The 14,510-nt window shown below is 37.9% G+C and overlaps 1 protein-coding gene across 2 annotated transcripts in view; it reads left to right on the top strand.

The window, feature by feature from the left end:
- LOC102987077 (membrane cofactor protein-like) overlaps nt 1-3,418 on the top strand; it is a 57,333-nt gene extending 53,915 nt beyond the window's left edge. For both annotated transcript variants that reach the window (XM_055084111.1, XM_024133858.3), the window contains one exon: nt 3,022-3,418. The gene's annotated coding sequence lies outside the window, so the exon portion shown is untranslated. The remainder of the gene's footprint in view (nt 1-3,021) is intronic.
- Nucleotides 3,419-14,510: the final 11,092 nt, after the last annotated feature.

Raw genomic sequence — 14,510 nt, 5'->3', positions numbered from 1 at the left:
GGAGGGTTATGCTTCCAGGTTTGTTCTTTTTCCTCAAGATTGCTTTGGAAATTCTGGATCTTTTATGGTTCCATATAAATTTTAGGATTATTTGTTGTAGTTCTGTGAAAAATATCATGGGTAATTTGATAAGTATCATGTTAAATCTGTAGGTTGCTTTGGATAGTATGGCCATTTTAACAATAGTGATTCTTCCATTTCAAGAGCATGGAGTATCTTTTCATTTCTTTAAATCATCATCAATTTCCCTTATCAATGTTTTATAATTCTCAGCATATAAGTCTTTTACCCACTAGGTCAGGTTTATTTCTAAGTATTTTATTCTTTTTGATGCAGTTTTAAAAGAGATTTTTTTTTTTTACTTTCCCTTTCTGATATTTCATTGTTAGTGTAAAGAAATGCAACAGATTTTTGTATGTTAATCTTGTATCCTGCTACCTTGCTAAATTTGTTTATCAGTTCTAGTACTTTTTCTGTGGACTCTTTAGGGTTTTCTATATATATAATACCCTGTTATCTACATATAATGACAGTTATACCACTTCCCTTCCAATTAGGATACATTTTATTTTCCTGTATGATTGCTGTGGCTAGGACTTCCAGTACTATATTGAATAGAAATGGTGAGAGTGGGCATCCTTGTATTGTTCCAGATTTTAGTGAGAAGGCTTTCAACTTTTCACTACTGAGTATTATGTTGGCTGTAGGTTTGTCAAAAATAGCTTTTATTAAGTTGAGATATGTTCCCTCTATACCCACTTTGGTAAGAGTTTTTATCATGAATGGATGTTGAATTTTATCAAATGCTTTTTCTGCATCTATTGAGATAATCATGTGTTTTTTTTCCACTTCTTTTGTTGATGTGGTATGTTGCATTGAATGATTTGCATATGTTGAACCATCCTTGTGTCCCTGGGGAGAATCCAACTTAGTCATGGTGTATGATTTTTTATGTGTTGAATTTGGTTGCTAATATTGTGTTGAGAATTTTTGTATCTATATTCAAAAAGATATTGGCCTGTAATGTTCTTTTTTGGTAGTGTCTTTGTCTGGTTTTGGTATCAGGGTGATGGTGACTTCATAGAATGACTTTGGGAGTGTTCTGGATCTGTATAAGTTCTTTGTATGTTTGGTAGAATTCCCAAGTGAAGCCATACAGTCCTGGACTTTTGTTTGCAGGGAGTTTTTAAATTACCAATTCTATTTCACTTCTAGCTATAGGTCTGTTCAAATTATCTATTTCTTCTTCATTCAGTTTTGGTGAGCTATATGTTTCTAGAAACTTGTTCATTTCTTCTGGGTTGTCCAATTTGTCACATATAATTATTCTAGTATTCTCTTATGATTTTTTTTTTGTTTGTGTGTGTGGAAGTTCCTCTTTTGTGCTAGAATGTGTGTCTGCAAACCTGGGAAGAGGAGATATGTTTCCCACCACTTATAATGTGAGGCAGTACCCTAGGTTAGAATCACGAGTTTGGGAACAGATTCTACAAAGGCCAATAAGAAGGGCAGTTTCTTTGTAAAAGCAAAGTGGTGTCTTTGATCACAGGGGCAAAGGGGAAGACAAACATAACAACTAGAATGGCAGTGTGGGCCTATCCAGCCCTACGTATCTGCTTGGTTCTCCAAGGATTCCTTTGAGGATAAAGCCAACCAGAAAAGTAGTTTTCAGAAGGCCATGAGCTTCAAGTTTTCTGTAAATACTTGAAGTTAACTTAATGAATGCTGAAGGTAATATAACTATAATTAGTAATTCACTTCCACATTTTAATCATCTTCAAAGAGCTTCATTGTTATATCAAATGAATGTTTCTTTTAAGTTTATATTAATGCTTATTTATCTTTCTCATATATTGGATTTCAATTTTTAATTCTATTTTTTTAAAAAAAGATTCCATTACTACTAGAAAAAAAATAGTATTCCTTCAAAATAGAAAAATATAGTGGTCTTAGAAGATTCAGTGATAGGCCTAAATATTGAATCACTCTCCACAATATTCTTGAGGAAACTGCTATATAACAAGTATTGTGCTGTGACAGTGCTGGTTCATAGTGATGCCTCCCTCACCAAGAGAAATATGAAAGTCTCCAAAATTAACACAGTCAGCTCTTACATGGGGTACGCACCCTGAAGTGTTTGCTGGGGCAGGCATACTGTAAATAACTGACTGGTCCCCATTTGGTTGTAGTCTGTCTATTGTAGTCAGTTTCCTAAGTAGGAACTGGAACTGCATTCTCCAGCTCCAGAGTCAGTAGCCCTGATTGGCTGCCGAGGACGTCAAAAGTGGCTCATCCTACGTAAGATGAGCTTGAGTGCACACTACACATCAGATTCAAAGACTTAGTGCAAAGGAATGTACAATCCATGGATATTGGGTTAAGAAAAAAATATTTAAAACTAATTTTCCTACTTCTTTTCCTTTTTTTAACGTAGCTTCTACAAAATTCAAAATTACCTGTGTGACTCGCATTATATTTCTATGGACAATGCTGGACTTGAGTAACAGATTTTAGAAAGCTGTCTGTTACCAAAAAAAAAGTGTGATGTGAGTTTCAGTTACTTAGGAGACTCTCTAACCAGAACACATGATTTTCTTGACAGTGAGCGGTAAATGAGGCATTACTGAACTTGAACGCCACTGGAATTGTTACCTTTTTAAAGGTTTCATCTGAGAGCCAGAATTAAAATTGTATTTTAAGGAAAACATGTACTTCTCTCTAGTCTTTCTCACTGGCCCTAAACTAAAGTAAGGGAATATTTACTAAGTATATGAGACTACTCTGTTTCTTGTTTTGGAGGGAATCAGAAGTATAATACAGGGATAGAAAAAGGGTTCCTGGTGTGAGACTAATTGAATATTTGAAATTACTTTAAAATAATCATTTATTTCCTAGTTCAGTGACTCTTACTGCTATAAATACATTTTTTTCATTGTCCATTTTGTAAATGTGCTTCTGGAGTTTAATTTCTGTACTTAATTATGTTCACCTCTGATGATATCTTTTTGTCTTTCCTTGTAGGAAAAAGGAAGTTGGTGCTGGACCCACCACTCACCAGAAAAAAACAACCAGTCCATCAGTGCAGAAGCACTAATTATTTTCCACAAACCCATGTGTCAGTTTATCTTTTGATTCTATTAATATGTTAAGATCTGCAGTAAATTCATACAGCAACTATGGAAAACAGTATGCAGGTTCCTCAAAAAATTAAAAATAGTGCCACCATATGATTCAGCAATTCCACAATAGGTATATATCCAAAGGAAACGAAATCACCTATGAAGAGATAACTGCACCTCCCTGTGTATTGCAGCATTATTTACAATAACCACGACATGGAAGGAAACTAAGTGTTCAATGATGGATGAACGGATAAAGAAAATGTGAGATATATATAGGTATATATATATGCACACACATACACGCAAATGTATATACATACACATATACACAACATACAGTGGAATACAATTCAGTCATGAAAAAGAAGGAAATCCTGCCATTTGCAACAACACTTATGGAACTTGAGGGCATTATGCTAAGTGAATAAGCCATACAGAAAGAGACAAATACTGAATGACCTCACTTATATATGGAATCCAAAAATCCACACTCACAGAAAAAGAAATCAGATTTCTGGTTGCCAGAGGCAGGGGGTGGGAATGATGGGGGAATTGGGTGAAGGGTGTCAAAAGGTACAAAATTCCAGATATAAGATAAATGAATACTGGGATATAATGTACAGCATAGTGACAATAATTAGTAATGCTGCATTGTATACAGCTGACACCATATCTGATGGTTCTGCATCAGCATCCATGGATATGGAGGGCCGCCTGTGCTATGCCATATAATATAAAGGACTTGATGGGCTTCGCTGATGGTGCAGTGGTTGAGAGTCCGCCTGCCAATGCAGGGGACGCAGGTTTGTGCCCCGGAGCGGCTGGGCCCGTGAGCCATGGCCACTGGGCCTGCGCGTCTGGAGCTTGAGCATTCAGATTTTTATTTGCAGGGGAAGGGGGTGGGAATCTGGAACCAGTCCTCCTCAGATATCAAGGAAGACTGCATTGGCAATTTGCTAAGAGAGTAGGTCTTCAAATTTCTAATCATGAAAAGGAAGAGGAACACTTTTGGTAGCTATGAGAGGTGATGGATGTTAAGAAATTTATTGTGGTAATCATTCCACAATGTATACATTATCAAATCATGCTGTACACCTTAAACTTATACAGTGTTATACAGGCATACCTCAGTTTTCTTGTTCTTCACTTTGTTGCACTTTGCAGATATTGCATTTTTTACAGATTGAAGGTTTGTGGCAACCCTGCATCAGCAAGTTTATTGGCGCCATTTTTCCAACATCATTTGTTCATTTCAGGTCTCTGTCACATTTTGGTAATTCTTGCAATAATTCAAACTTTTAAAATTATTATTCTATGTGTACACTATTTCAGCCCTTAGTAAAAAGAAAAACACTGCGCATTTGGGATTTGAACAAGTTTGACTTCCTTAACAAGAATATTACCAGAAAATGTTCTTAGAGTAATAGGATAAAATTCTATTTTTAAAAATTATTTGTAACTTCCTGGTGATTTAGAGACACTATAAAGTTTGTCTGGCATTTGTTCTTCACCCATTTTAATAACAATAAACCAGTCTAAGAAATCAAGAAGAATTCAGCATCAGTTGCATGCTTCTGTACAAAGTTAGAGGGCTCTAACACCCATAGCAGGAATGCCAGCTCAGGACAAAGTGAACAGTGTGGCCTTGTAGTTTTCTTAAAAAGAATTCCATTCTTTAAGAGAGTTAGAGTCCACCCTAAATTCTGGCTATAGGTGGTTTTCTCTCCCCACTTCAATAAAGAGATGTCTTACTTTAAACATGTCATCTGAATGTAGGCAGCTTGTAGGGAACAGATTCATCAGATAACCTCAAGTTGCAACAGAATCTGAGTCTTTGTGGGCTCCTCCCCTCATCTGTAAAGGGCAGAGTAAAAATGAAGCCCCGTATTTCAGAAAAGCAAACTTAACTTTGTGGATTTGCTGTAGGTCATGCAAAGGGACGGAAAGAAGAAAGAGCTCAGTAGCTCTTGACGCTCAGGTGGGACAGAGCCCAGCCCTCTTCTCTGTCCTCACACCAGGCAGCGCCTCCTTCAAATGAGCCAGCGGCCAAAGAGGACGGACTGCCTCTCTAACTCCAATTACATTTTTACAGGTTTATTTCACACTTTTATAGTTAGTAGCACAAATTGGGCCAAAGAAATGTTGCCTTGAGAAGGATGTGAATGAGGAATTAAGCGTGGACCAGAGTAAATATTGTTTTACTCCCTAAGGACATGTTTGTAAGGCCCTGTAAATGGTCCTTCCTTTTGTAATCCCTGTTGAGGAATTTTAGGTAGATAACTTTGAGCAGAAATAAATAGGAATTCTGAATTAAATATAGAGTTTAAGTTTCACTGTATCCATTTTCACATCCTTTTCAAGAATGTAGCACTTGTTTAGAAGCAAGGGATGACTATACTATTTATCTTTTAACCCTGATTGAGGAATTTTTCAAACAAAAGTTTTTTGCTTACCAAAACAAATTGACTTTTATAGTTGTTTCTGCTTCAAATTAAGTGTTTCCAACTTAATATATGTATATGTGAGATTTATATATGTGTGTAAATATAAACTATGTTCTATTCGTCAAATAATTTGTCAATCACCTAAAATATATGAGAAAACTGTTTCTCTAGGAAAGTTTGTTTAAATGAGAGGGAAAAAGTATATTTGAATTTGAAGGTTTCTTAAAACTGCAAGAATGTATCCCCAGTGGAATAAGAGGCCTCGTGTCTGATTTGTTCATTTTTTGAGAATTGGATCTTCAAATCTATTTTTAAAAAATATGTCCTTTTGGAGAAGTTATATTTGTGATGATGTATTTGTTTCCAGTGTGTTTTATCTCAAATCAAAGTATGCTTCAAATTGGGACCCACCTTCTGTAAGCATTCCCCTCCCACAATCACCACTCCTGCCCCTCACGTCTCAGAGCCTGAAGTATGTCCAGGCTTCTCCCCTCCCAGCCTGTCATGTGCCTCCCCTGCTCAAATGTGTTCAGTCCCATCACATTACCTACAGCATGAAGTTCAAATTTCTTTCATGGTACTTGAAGGCTTTGTACCATTAAATCCCAACTTTTCTTCCTAAGCCTTCTCTTTCTGCTACATTTCAGATAACCTGCTCTCAGTCAAGCTAAACCAACTGACCCCTGCTCTCTGCTGCATTCCTAGTTCACTGTTACGTGAAGCACCTCCAGTCCTGTCTGATTCTGGGCATCTTTCAAGGCCCAGCTCACAGAGCCCATTCCACGCAGCACTTCCTGATTTCTGCCCAACTCTCATAGCCCTTGTAATTACCTGGCCTTGAAGGAACCACATTTAAGTATCTATGTACTTGTGTTTGGTAGAAGACATATCTTCCACATCACTTTAATGCATGGGTGTGGCTGAGTAATTAAAAACCCAAGTGCCAACCATGAAAGCATAGCATGTTTTTGTGTGTAACTAATAATAGAGTTTGTTTTTAATTTATGCAAAAAAAATATTGCTCTCTTTGGACTAAATCACATTGCTAAACCATGAGATCAGACCTCAATGTTCCTGAACCATAGCTGTGCACTGGAATATCTTGGGGAGTTTTACTGATGCCTGGGTCCCACCACCCAGAGATTTGTCATGTCCTTGACCTGGGGTATGGCCTGGGCATCATTATTCTTTAAAGCTTCCCAAATGATTCTAATATGTAGTTAAGTGTGAGAACATCTACATCAGTGGTTCTCAAGCCCCAGAATCCACTTCTACATATGAACTTATAAAGACATAAGGTAAATAAATGCTTAGACTTATGGAATAAAATCGTGGTTTTATAATTCAGCTTATTAAAGAAATCAGAAAATATCTAAAACTTGAATTAAGGTCTTGTTGCCTGCCTAACCAAAGGAAGCTCTCTGCGGTTTTAAAAACAAAACAAAACAAAACAAAAACAGAAGTAATCGTTCTAATATCCACAGTGGATGAAAATTAGTTTGACTATAATTAAAGAACGTATTTTATCAAATTTTGTCTTTGAGACTATAGTATATTTTTTAAATTAGCATTAAATACACGAGGAGATCTTTTAAGGTGAATAACAGAAGTCCTCTACAAGAATTCTGGAGATGGCTGGGGTTGGCAGTAATTTAAATTTAAATTGTTAAAAGAATATTCTAGTTTTAAGGGAAATAGTCAACTCTGGTATTCTAAAACTTAGTAATTCTTGACAATTAATATTGTAACCTAGAGTGAATAATTTTGCATACTAAAAATCTATATATTTGTACTCAAGAACAGGATTTAACATAGCCTATTGACTTTCAGAAACAATGCAAAATTGAGTAAGTGTACACAGATTTTTTTTTTTTTTTCTAAGCTGCATTGCTTTCATCATTTCTGGACTCATCCAGAAAAGGTTACCCTAGAATGAAGTGGTCAGCCTTTATAATCATAGCACTCCTGCCCTCCTGTGGACTGTTAGGGAATTTGACGAGTCCTTTCCTTAGTTGTTCAAACTTTGTCATTATTCAGATTTCAGTCATTGCTGATTCCCAGAAGCCATTTTTTAACTTTATGTTAATTAACTAGCTATGTTCTACTTGCCTTCTAGGAAATTAACTTTTGAAAAAGGGCTAACCTCAGTGTGGTCAATAAACTATTTTTCCTTCCCTCTGGCTTGTAAACCTGCAGAAAGTGACCAAACTGCCTTAAGTATGGATCACATTGAGAAAGTTACCCATACTGATTCATGACTTGCTAGCCCAAAAAAACCTGTTTGGGGTAGTAAAACTCATATTAGCTGGGCAGCCACTTAGGTTTAAAACATGCACCACCCTTGCACAGCTTTTTAAAAATTGAAATATTGCATGTCACAGTGGCAAGCCTTATGTGGCACTATCAGAAAAAAAACAGGACATCTGGCATCCATCCTGGTGCTTAGGGCTTGTGGCTTCATTGAGAATTCTGCGCACTACTAACATTTAGATGAGCACTATTCTTGGTGTTCAGGAAAATGATCAGTCTCTGATCATCCACTGCCACCTAAAAAGGGTCCAAAGGAAAATAATTCTTTCATCTGTATTTGATGAGAACTCAATGACTGGAGAATCCTTGGGTAGTATTCCATAGAACCATGCTTCTCAAATTTTTGTGTGCAGGTGAATCACATGATGATCTCGTTAAAGTGCAGATTCTGAATCAATAGGTCTCAGGTGGGGCCCAAGGTTCTGCATTTGTACTGCTGTTTGTGGAGGATGTATAACGGCCTCCAGCGATATCTGAGTCCTAATACCTGCAAACTGTGAATGTTGTCTTATAAGCAAAAGATGTTTGAAGATGAGATCTTGGATGGGGAGTTTATCGCCCCCCACCACCAGGTGGGGCCCTGAATGTAAGCACAGTTAATCCTCACAAGAAGAAGGCAGAGGAAGACTTGACTACAGCAGAAGGCAATATGACCACTGATGCAACATGCTATGGTGTTGGTTTTGAGGATGTAGGAAGGGGCCACAGGCCAAAGAAGGCAGCTCTGGAAGCTGGAAAAAGCAAAGAAACTGATTCTTTGCCAGTACATCTGGAGGGAGTGTGGCCCTGCCTGTAATTTGATTTCAGAATCTGACCTCCAAAACTAAAAGAATACAGGTGTGTTGTTTTAGACAGTTATTGTGTGAAGGTTTCTGTCCCACCAAAATTCCTTTTAAAATACTACCCCAGAGGTGATAGTATTAGCAGGTGGGCCCACTGGGAAGTGATTAGGTCCTGAGGGTGGAGGCTTCATGAATGGGATTAGTGTCCTTATTAAAAGAGACCCAATAAAATTTCCTCACCCCCCTGGGTCGGAAGTTACAACTAGACGGCACTGTCTGCAAAACAGAAAGCTAGCTCTCCCTGACACCAAATCTGCCAGTGCCTTGATCTTGGTCTTCCCAGCCTCCAGACTGTGAGAAATAAATATGTTGTTTACAAACTGCCCTATTGTAGTATTTGTTATAACAGCCCAAAGCCACTAAGACAAACACCAAGTTTACTGTAATTTGTGAAAGCAGCCACAGAAAAATTAATACAGAGGGGCTCTCAACCCTGACTCCACAGTAGAATCGGCTGGGAAACACTCTAACAAAATAAACATACATCCAGACCCCATTCCTACAACAGTATAATGAGAACCAAATCAAATGATTTATCCATCTCTGTGAGTCTCTTTTTTCAATCCTTTCTGATATATAGTTAGGATTGGAATTTCTGGGTAATATGGTAATTCTATGTTTAATTTTTGAGGAATCACCAAACTGTTTTCCATAGTGGCTTTTACATTCTCACTAGCAATGTTCAAGGGTTCCATTTTCTCTACACTCTCACCAACATTTCATTTTCCATTAAAAAATTATTATTATAGCCATCCTACATGGTGCGAAGTGGGCCTGATTTTCATTTCCCTAACAACTAATGATGTTTAGTATCTTTTCATGTTTTTTTTTAAATAGATCTTTATTGGAGTATAATTGCTTCCCAGTACTGTGTTAGTTTCTGTTGCACAACAAAGCGAATCAGCCATATGCATACACATGTCCCCATATCCCCTCCCTCTTGAGCCTCCCTCCCATCCTCCCTATCCCACCCCTCTAGGTCATTGCAAAACACCGAGCCGATTTCCCTGTGCTATGCTGCTGCTTCCCACCAGCCAACTATTTTACATTCCGTAGTGTATGTATGTCGATGCTACTCTCACTTCGCCCCAGCTTCGCCCTCCCACCCCATGTCCTCAAGTCCATTCTCTATGTCTATCTTTTTATTCCTGCCCTGCAACTTCCTTGGATAATGTCTATTCAAGACTTTGCCCATTTTTAAATTGGGCTGTTTGTCTTTTTGCTACTGAGTTGCAGGAGTTCTTTCTATATTCTGTATATTAAACTCTGACCAGATATTTAACTTGCAAATATTTTCTCCCATTCAGTGGGTTGTCTTCTCACTCTCTTGATAGTGTCATTCATGTTGACTGGGACTATAGTCATCTAAAGGTTTGACAGGGTTGGAGGATCAACTTCCAAGAAGGTTCACTCACATGGCTATTAGCAGGAGACTTCAGTTCCTCATCTCACGGATCTCTCCTAAGAGCAGCTGGCTTCTTCTAGAATGAGCAATCTGAAAGACAGAGGAACACTTCATAGTGCCTTTTCTGACCTGGTTTCCAAAGTTGCTCACTATCCCTTATGCTTTTATTTTATTCATTAAAATCACATCACTAAGCCCAGCCTGTATTAAGAGGAGATGAATTAGCCTCCACCACTTGAAGGGAGATGCATCAGAGAATTTGTGGGCATATTTAAAACCACCACAAAGAAAAGTGCCTTCAAATAAAGAAAATGGCCCAGTTTTATGACTTCTTTCAAACCTCAGTAAATAAATAATAAAAATATTATTTAAACTATTACAGAGTATAGAAATAAAATTGTGCCCATAATAAAATTTGCCAAAGATGGCAAATGAAAAGAAAATACATTTCTGGTTCATTTCCTAATATAAATGCTAAAATCTTAAATCAAATGTTAAATAAATATAATATAAAAAGAATCATGCAAAGTGAACAAGTAGGACTATTCCAGAAATGGTTTAAAACTAGAAATCCACAAATTTATTTCATAATAGTATAGAAAAATATATTCTTCCTTTCATATAAATATACTGTATGATATCCCCCTAAAAAACAACATAACAAAAGGAAAAGATAAAAATGACACCATCCTAGCCCTTGATTCTCCCATCCCTGACATTACTTAACGGGCTCTCCAATGTCTCAGCATGCTTCTCCACAGTGTATAAGATGCTTACAAGGAAAGGAATCTCATAACTCCTCTTGAACAACAGTTTAGATTCCGATTCATGGCTACACAAATTTCTAATGCCCAGGGGAGCTAAGTGGGCTCCAATAAAAGAACTTCACTGAGATGGGAAATCAGGTCAGGAAAAATTACAACATAATCACTACTGGGTCTTACAATACATTCAAAAATATTCATTGGTTTTGGGCTTCCCTGGTAGCGCAGTGGTTAAGAATCCGCCTGCCAATGCAGGGGACACGGGTTCGAGCACTGGTCCGGGAATATCCCAAATACTGCGGAGCAACTAAGCCTGTGTGCCATAACTACTGAGCCTGTGCTCTAGAGCCCATGAGCCACAACTACTGAGCCTGCGTGCCACAACTACTGAAGCCCGTGCGCCTAGAGCCTGTGCTCCGCAACGAGAAGCCACTGCAATGAGAAGCTCGCGCACAGCAACGAAGAGTAGCCCCTGCTCAACGCAACTAGAGAGAGCACACACACAGCAACGAAGACCCAATGCAGCCAAAAAATAATTAATTAATTAATTAATTAAATTTTAAAAAAATATTCACTGGTTTTTATAGCCATACAGGTGCTGGAACTTGCTTCACATTTTTACTCCAAGGCTCTAGCTTAGTCAGAGTGAGCACATTAAGAGCAGCCTTTATTAGGTCAAAAGTCAGAGGATACCCATGACCCTGTGCTCCTAAGGCCACTTTTAAATGTGTGATAGGAGACAGGTGGAAGGAAACACACATGTAGTAGAGGGATTATTATTTTTTTTAACTATTTTTTTTAACATCTTTATTGGAGTATAACTGTTTTACAATAGTGTGTTAGTTTCTCCTTTACAACAAAGTGAATCAGTTATACATATACATATGTTCCCATATCTCTTCCCTCTTGCGCCCCCCTCCCTCCCACCCTCCCTATCCCACCCCTCTCATGGTCACAAAGCACAGAGGTGATCTCCCTGTATTTGCTAGTATTTTGTTGAGAATTTTTGCATCTATATTCATGAGTGATATATGAATCTGTAAGATTTCTGTAAGAAGAAAGCCTTTTCAAAGCAAAGGTAAATTTCAGCCTAGCCCTTATCAGCCTTCTGGTTGATTCCCAGTTAACTGAGGTGAAATGAATGGGGGTTTATTGTTATTGAGCTTTTAAAGCCCTCTGCTTAGATTGGATTACCAAGCAGTTGGGAGGAGGAATGTGTTTTAATGCTCTTATGATCTGAAATCAACAATGGATGGATGACAGACAGCAAGTGAGGTATCACAGGACTGTAGGTCTCCAGGCTGGAAGGATGTTTCCCAAATACTTTACTAACTACTGCACTGATGCAGGGTGGATGCTCCAGCAAGTAGCATTGTTGAAGTAGGGTCTGAGCCCCAACTTCACACTGGGGACATCCTTGTATGTGTCTTTGAATTGAATAGCTTTGAGAACTTCAGTGTTAAGTTAGGACAAGATTACTCCTCCAGGGAGGAGGAGGTCCCCACAGGTAGGGACCTTTCTTATAGTGACATCCCAAGCCTCTTTCAAAGTCCACACTAGGTGTCCCCAGGGGAGGAGGAGTGACTTATCTGTAGAATTTGGGAGATAGAGCTTCACCCAGCTCCTTCTTCTCTTTCCTTTTGGCATTTCCCTACCTGCCTTGGGGAAACTTTCATTGCCCCTTCAGGCTGCAGATTTATCTGGGCTGGCCTCTGGGGTTGGCTTGTGTTTGTTCATGATACCTGTGACTACATAAGTCTATCTAAATCAAGGTAAAATATTAGTGAGCTGACTGCAAACCTTAGCTACTTTCTCCAACTTTTATAAGAAAGAAGCAGATCTCATAGTCGCCATCTCTGTGACTCCACAGCTGTCTCTTATTTATTCTACATATGAGCAAAGAAAAGAAATTTATTTACTAGGTGCCCTTAAGACACTTAAAATTTTAACCACTACAGTGTCTGATACCTACTGCCTTGGCTGGTTGGCACTCTGGAATACGTGTCACTGAAAGTCTAGAGTGGGACCAATTTACCCTCCCCCTGAAACAACCAAAAAATGGACAAAATGTCTGAAAAGATGGTTTTCAAGATACTGGAAATCAGGCAAATAAGAACAGTGCTCCATGAGAGATGGGAAATAAATAAGGTAAAGGCTACAATTACCCCACTCTCTTGACAGAGTTCAATGCAGGGAGAAAGAAAACAGACAGAGCCCCCTGGACTCCTCCCAACATCCTAAGTTGAAGAAATGAAGCTGTAAGTCCAGAAAGACCACAGCAATTGGAGAACAGACTACTAGTGAGGAAAGAATAGTTCAGAGAGAGAACTTTGGAGATCTGAAAATACTTAGATTATTTAGCTAAGTACAGATCAACATATGCATGTGAGGAAACTACCTGAGACTGTGGAAAAATCCACCCAAAAGGATTAGAAGGAACAGTGCCTGACCTTACATGGGCAGTTTGGAAGACTTTGTAAATCATGGGGGGTTGAGTAGAATACCCAAAAAGAGTCTGGTAGTGGGGCATAGTGATCTCTAAACTGAGAACTACTTTAGACCAACCTAATAGATCATAAAAGCAGGACCCAAAAGTATCAAACTATTTCAAAGTAACATAACTGCATCCAGAACAAAACTCATGAAAATTTATAGGGATATAAAGATCTCTAGAACCCAGCAAGGTAAAAATCCATATCTGGCATCTAGTCACACATGCAAACAAACAAGGAAATATAACCCATAATGAGGAGAAAAATCACTCAACAAAAATCCACCCAGAGCTGACATAAATGTTAAAGTTAGCAGTAAAGGAAATTAAAACAGATATTATCATGGTATTCCATATGTTAAAACGTTAACTAGAGACATGGAAGATATTTTTTAAAGTCCCAAATTGTACTTCTAGAATTAAAAACTAAAATGTATAACATGATAAATACACTGGTTGAGATAAATGGCCAATTAAACAATGCAGAAGAGAAGACTAGTAACTTGATGACATAGTGATAGAAACTCTCCAAAATGAATCACAGAAAGAGAATGTGTAGGAGGGGAAAGAGAAGGAAGAGGTAGAGAAGGGAAAGGAGGAAGAGGAGAAGGAGAGGAGAGGAAAGCATCAGGAGTCCTAAATCACAAATGAATGGATCCCTCAAATGTTGGAGGGTGCAGATATTTGAAGAATAATGGGCAAAGTTTTTCTTTATTTGATGAAAACTATAAAGCTATAGAGCCAAGAAGTTTAATGAATCCCAAGTACAAGAAACATGAAGAAAACTATACCAAGTATAGTATACAAGTTTCATGTAAACAGGAATAAAGACAAGAATGTCAGCAGATTTCTTGTTGGAAACAACACATGTATGAAAAGAGTGCAGCAACATTATTAAAAGACAAAAGGAAAATACTGTTAACTTAGACTTCTAAACCCAGAAAAATATCTTTTACAAATGAAGGTGAAATTAAGAATATTTCAGACATACAAAAGCTGCAAGAATTTAACATCAACAGATCTACATGTCAAGAAATGTTAAAGTAAGTCCTTCAGGCAGAAGGAAAATTATACCAGAGGAATATATGAAGCTACATAAAGGAATGAAGAACGCCAGTAAGATCTTTAAAAA

Source organism: Physeter macrocephalus, chromosome 4 (genome assembly GCF_002837175.3).
Source record: "Physeter macrocephalus isolate SW-GA chromosome 4, ASM283717v5, whole genome shotgun sequence".
NCBI classification, from domain to species: domain Eukaryota; kingdom Metazoa; phylum Chordata; class Mammalia; order Artiodactyla; family Physeteridae; genus Physeter; species Physeter macrocephalus.
This window is presented reverse-complemented; position numbering and strand designations above follow the sequence as displayed.